Below are 6945 nucleotides of genomic sequence, written 5' to 3' on the forward strand. Positions count from 1 at the left end.
ATCTACAAATAAAGTACCTGTTGCCTTAGAGGAATAAATCACCTATGTTGCATTAAAAAAATGATAAGCTAGTAATATTGCAATAGGGAATGTATGGTAAACTGATAACAGGTTCATAGTTACTAGATATCTTCACCAAAAAGGGCTGCAGCATCGACCCCCTTTACAACACAGTACAGTATCAGCAATGCATCTACCTACTGTGGGACTAGAACCCACAGCCTTCTGCATCAAAAGTAAGTATACTACCTGTTGTGCTATTAACAATACAAGCAGACTTAGCATAAGCAGCACTAAACTTTTGTTTCCCTGCAGCTCTCAGCTCCTTGTAAAATTTACTCGACACTCAGTTGTATCTCTGAACTTTGCAGCACAAGAAATCTTTAAAAAGCCAACATTTATTGGGGGGGGACAAAAGCCCAAAAACCAGGGACACATTTTTTAAACATTGTTTGTATAATGCTGGAAGGTTGCTAGAATAAAATGACGTGTTACCACCATACATTTCACTGCCAAGTCTTGAACCCAGGACCCTGTGCAAAACAGTCAGAGCAACACATCACTATGCCAAATCAGCTGTTTTGTGAAAGAGAGGAAGACTGAAACTTAAATGGCTACCATTTAGTGAATTCAGTTCTTACCATAGCTGTCAACCTCTTAGCAAAAAAAACACCTAGACAAAGCCAGTAATGGGGGAATACAGCCCTCAAACATATTCAATAAATTCAGTTCTCACCATAGCTATCAACCTTAGCACAAAAAACCTGGGCGAAGCCAATAATGGGGGAATACCGTCCCAAAAATAGGGACAAATTTCAAATATCCATCTTATAAACTCAGAAAATTGCTAGAATAAAAGGTTTTGTGCTACCGTGTACTTTCTAAAGAATATGAAGCCTGAAATTCAAATGTCTGTCATTTTTATTTATTTAACATTTGTTAACCAGGAAAGTCTGACTTGGAACAAAAGCCGATTTTCAGCAGAGGCCCAGGGAGAAACACTCCAGACACATGTCTTTGTAAGATAGGAGGACATGCAGACTCCACACAGAAGGCACCCCAACCAAGAATCAAACCAGAGAACATGTAGCTATCAGGCACAATGCTACCACTGCATCACTGACCGTGTAAGGCAACAATAATACAGAAACCACAGATTTTATGAGGAGCAGGACAGAACAAATATGAGGCAAAAATCTGCAATTTTTTTACAAATGGTGGTGGATAGGGAATTCAGGTCCTTGCCACCTGCACCCAAGATACAGGGTTCAAGTCTGAAGAATTCTCTACCCACACCAATGTGTTCTCTCTAGCCACCAGTATATAGCAACTGGGGCATTACACACACACACACACACACACACACACACACACACACACACACACACACACGGAATTCAAAGCTAATGACTACAATACCTGAATTCAGTCCCATTCAATGTTCCAGTATCTTCAGTCCCATCCTGCACAAGCTAATGGCTGGTTTCCTCCCCGTGAGAAGGCTCAACTGTCCTCCTGGCTGGTTTCCCTGTGAGAAGGCTCAACTGTTCTCCCAGCTGGTTTCCCCTGTGAGAGTAGCCTGCAGATTATGCAGTCTGGAGTTCTATGTGGTTGTCACTGCACAGACTTCTGGGCATCTGCAGGGTAGAGATGCCTTTTCCCCTATCTGGCCTGCTGACACAGCAGTCTGGAGTTCTGTGACTCACAATTTGTTTTTTTTCTTCTTCTTCTTTCTACAGGTGGGGACTGCAGTCCTATAGCATGAGCCACCCCTGTTGACCCCACACAGTTTGGTTTTGTCAAAGGGAGATTATGCGTATTAAACTTGGTTGACTTCTTTGAAACAGTCACCAAAGCCATGGACGAAGGGAAAACAGTGCACACCACCTACCTTAACCTAGCCAAAGGCTTTGACACTATTTCCCACTTGGGCATAATTAATAAACTCTCCCAGCTAGGCATCAACCTGTATTTTACCAGATGGGTAGCTAACTGGCTCACTGATAGAACCAACTCAGTCAAGGTAGGGGAAGCCACCTCTAGCAGTAGACCTGTAATGAGTGGTATACCCCAAAGATCGGTCTTGGGGCCTCTACTGTTTGGGATATACTTTTCTGAGGTGCAAGTCAAAACCACTGTTCTGTCGCTGACTGCATTTGCAGATGACTACAAGCTGAGCGCTGTCTTAAATTCACCTAGTGATGTGAGAATCCTTCAAAAGAACCTTACCCAAATGAATGACTGGTGCCAGAAGCATGGCCTCAAACTGAATGCCAAGAAATGCATCATTATACCCATTGGGGAAAATGTTATCCCCACTAATTATCACATTAATAATAATGTAATAAGCATGCAATCAGTCATGAGAGACTTGGTCACCCAGGCTGATAGCAACCTGACTTTTGACCACCATGTTGCCTCTGTTGTATAGAAGGCTTTCTACATGGCCAACCTCATAAATAAGGGTATTTCATCCAGGAACAAGGAGGTCATAACATCCCTGTACTCTTCTCTTATCAGATGCATTATCAAGTACAATGCCCCCTTCAGCATGTACCTTGCCAAGCACATGCAGCAGTTGGAGAGACCACAAAGGTTTCCAATCAGGAAAATCCAGGGTCTCAAACACCTATCCTATAGAGATAGGCTAAAAGCCCTGTCCCTCTACTCAGTCTCATACAGAATGCTCAGAGGTGACCTGTGTCTGGCACACAAGGCCATTTCAGACCCAGCCTTGATGGAGCTGCTGCATATCCGTAAGACAAACTCCACTCATGCAACTCACATGCAAGGCCTTAACCTGGTCTGTAACATTAATAGAACTTGTTGGCAGGATAGATTTGTGTCCCAAAGACTCCCCCATCTGTGGAACAGACTCCCTTTCCACATCAAGCAGAGTACCTGTCTAGCCCTCTTTAAGAGGAACCTGGATGACTGGATGAGAAACAGAAAATACACCCCTGGGATTCCACCTGTGTCCCTGCTGGACAGGGGAAACAGGTGCTGACTTTGAGGGAACAAGGGTGAAATTCTTGGCTAGGTTTATAAGGGCCTCTTGGCCAGTAGTCTAGTATCATCCTATGAACCTATGGAAGTCACTCATATATTCATAGGTTCATAGGTAGGAAAGCCTAGCCAAATGGTACCCTGGCTTTTACCACCCAAGAAAATTATTTTCCTGTGCCCCTGTCAAGCAGAGCCACAGAAGTGATCCCTGGGGTGAATTTCCTATCTCCCATCCACTCATCAAGATTTTTCTTGAAGAGTGCTAATGAGGAGTTTTGTTTGATATAGATAGGTAGTTTGTTCCAGAGTATGGAAAGTCTCTGGGACAGGAATCTATCCCTCCAGCATGTTCTGTTTATTGTGGTGAGAAGGTTTAGGTCCCTAGAGCATGTAGCTCAGAGAGACTGGGATTTCTTTACGTGGAGCATGTCCAAAAGCTCTGGGTTTGACATAGCTTTGTATGTTAGGCAGAGATGGCCTCTGAGTAGATGATATGCGACAGAGTAAAGCTGGAGTTTTTTGAGACAGTCTGCATAGGGCATCTGTTTGAGGCCAATAATCCTCTCTGTGAGTTATTTCTGTGGCCTTTCCACTTGTTTGTAGATGTCTTGTGAGGTACATACCAAAAGGGGTGTTGTACTCTATAATGGGTCTAATGAGTGATGAGTAGAGGGGAACAATGAACTCTTTTTTTCCTGGATGAGAAACCTTTGTGATGAGGTGTGCCACGTTGAAGGATTTCCTGACTGCTGTGGTGATGTGATTATCAAAGGAGAGACTACTGTCCACCTGTGTCCCAAGGTCTCTTATCACACTTTTGGTGTTAAGTAGACTACCGCCTATGTGGTAGTTCATAGGTACAGAGTTTTTACCAAAAGGGATGACAATGCACCTTTTGGCATTGAGCTTGACGCCATGGCTTTGACACCAGGCATGTCTCAGTGAGGCCCTTTTGTAGGATGTCCACATCATTAGGAGTTTTGATTATGGCTCCTAGTTTGTAATCATCTGTGAACTTTGTTAGCCAAAGACCTTCTTTAAGTGCACACACACACACACACACACACATATATATATATATATATATATATATATATATATATATATATATATATATATATATATATATATATATATATATATATATCAGTCTTTCAAAGCAGACACTCTGGGTCATTACTTCAAGTAATTTAAAATTGTTGTTTGAAAAACTAATAGGTGGGTAGTGAATCTCAGACTTATACTTATGTCATGATATAGTACAAGGATCTGCCTTAGTTAATTGAGAACCAGTCATTCAAGTCCTATTTAGTTGCTGCTGATACCTCAAATCACCAGTAGGTTAATAAAAATGTGATTTTTTTTCAGGGAGCAAGCCCCACCTGCACCCCAACACCTCCATCTCTAAATATACGGCCTCCAATGTCGCAAAAAGGACAGATTCAAAAAACTTTATCACATCATGGTAAGAGAATTTGCATGATGATCAGCCTTACGAAGGACATGTGTGATTCAAAAACACATGGCTCGCAAGTAGGGAAGGACAAACAGCAAGATCAGGTGTGGTATGTGCTAATAGCCATATAATGATATGATAAGGGATGGCATTATTAAAAAATGGCTTGCAGTGTGCAAAGTGAGAGAAAGCAGAATGGCAGGGTGATTCATAAATGTACAGATGCCACACAACAGAGCAGCACTCTCTATATATATTTTTGAACTCATATGAATGTGCGTGTTCTTGCAAAGGGAATTGCTAAACAATGAAAGAGGTTGTCTTACCTTACAGTACCCCAATCAGTACACCTTCCCAAAGCACTAAAAAAGTAACTTATGTAACACTATGGTGGACACCTACAAAAGCACTGAAAAGTAGCCATATTTGACAATTCTACTGTTGCAGGATCAGAAATTGTTGCTCTACAAGCTCTTCCACTGTGAGATGGTTCTCTCTGCTTTCACTGCTTTCCTTGCATGTTTGCTGTGCAAATTCAACTGGCTGGGCACAATGGTTATGCTAATTAGGGGTCAGCTCAATATCATACCTCTCAACTGGACATATTTTTGCAAAATGTCGATTTTTGCCTTATATTTTTGATCCGTTCCTTATAAAATTTGTGATTTTCTGGCAAATGACTGGGGTGATCTGTGGACTAAACTCACTAAATAATTATATACATTTGTGTTTCAGACTTCATATCCTACAGAAAAATGCATGCTAAGACAAAGCCTGTTATTCTAGCGACTTTCTAAGTTTATAAGAGCAATATTTAAAATCTGACCCTCTTTCTGGGTCTTTGTCCTCCCTTTCTGTCAGGCTTTGTCCAAATTTTTTGTGCTAAGAAGTTGAGAGGTATACTCAGTATTGTTTCTAAATAGCGCAGTCTGTGCAAGGAGAAAGCATAGTAAACATCACTCTCAGTTGTCCTGAAGACCATGCATATGTCTGGGTCCCCCTGGGCAGCAGTGCTCATGAGCTGTTCATCGATCATAGGAAGTTACTAGGCTATTGGCCCTGATGCCCTTACATGCCTGGCCAAGACTTCAGCCCATGTTCCAACAAGTCAGCACCTGATGCCCCTGTCCAGCAGGGACACAGGTAGAATCCCAGGGGTGTATTTTCTGTTCATCATCCAGTTATCCAGGTTGCACTTAAAAGGGGTTAATGAGGTATTCTGCTTGATGTAGAGAGGGTGTCTATTCCACAAAAGGGGAGTCTCTAGGACACAAATCTGTCCCACCAACAAGTCCTATTGATGTCACACACCAGATTGAGGTTGTGCATGCAGGTCACTCGAGTGGAGCTTGACTTGCGGATATGCAGCAGTCCCATCAGGGTGGGGTCTGAGATTGCTTTGTATGCCAGACAGAGGGATCCTCTGAGGAGTCTGTAAGAGACTGAGTAGAGGGAAAGGGCCTTTAGCCTATCTGTTTAAGGTAGATGTTTGAGGCCCTCGATTCTCCTGGTGAGGAACCTCTGTGGTCTGTCCAGCTGCTGCACATGCTTTGTGAGATACATTCTGAAAGGGGCATTGTACTCAATAATGGGTCTTATAAGGGAAGAATACAGGGATGTTACTACCACCTTGTCCCTTACTAATGAGATGGGCCATGTAGAAAGCGTTCCATACAATGGAGACAATATGGTGGTAAAAAGTCAGTTTGCTATCAACCTGGTGCCCAAGTCCCTCACAACTGATTGCATACTTAGGACCTTATTATTAATGTGATCATTTGTGGGGACATCACTCTCCCCAAAGGAGATGATGATGCATTTTTTGGCATTCAGTTTGAGGCCATGTTTCTGGCACCAGTAATTCTTTTGGGTGAGACCCTCTTGGAGGATGGCCACATCACTAGGAGAATTGATGATAGCACCCAGCTTGCAGTCATCTGCAAACTTGGTCAGCCATAGCCCACTTGTTTTGGCCTGAACCTCAGAAAAGTATATCACAAATAACAGAGGCCCCTAGACTGATCCCTTTATACACAGCTTGTTAAGGGTCTACTGCTTGAAGTGGTTTCCCCTATTTTGACTAGGTGGGTTCTATCAATGAACTAGTTTGCTACCTATCTGTTAACATATGAATTTATGCCTAGTTGAGACAGTTTAACTATTATACCCGAGTGGGGAATAGTATCAAAGGATTTGGCCAAGTCAAGTTAGGCAGTGTGCACCATCTTTCCATTGTCCATTGCTTTTATGACTGTCTTGAAGAAGTCAACCAAATTTAATAGACATGACGTCCTCTTGATGAAACCAAACTGTGGGGTATTGAGTGTTTGAAGGTTGCCAATGTCCTTGTTAATGAGGTCCATGATAATCCACCACATGACCTTGCAGATCAGGCTAGTTAGGCTGATGGGTCTATAATTTCCTGGATCGGTGGATGCTCCACCTTTATGCAAAGGGATGACAGTGGCTGTCCTCCACTTGGC

The sequence above is a fragment of the Protopterus annectens genome, chromosome 13.part0 (genome assembly GCF_019279795.1).
Source record: "Protopterus annectens isolate FY-2018-M chromosome 13.part0, PAN1.0, whole genome shotgun sequence".
In the NCBI taxonomy this organism is placed as follows: Eukaryota; Metazoa; Chordata; order Ceratodontiformes; family Protopteridae; genus Protopterus; species Protopterus annectens.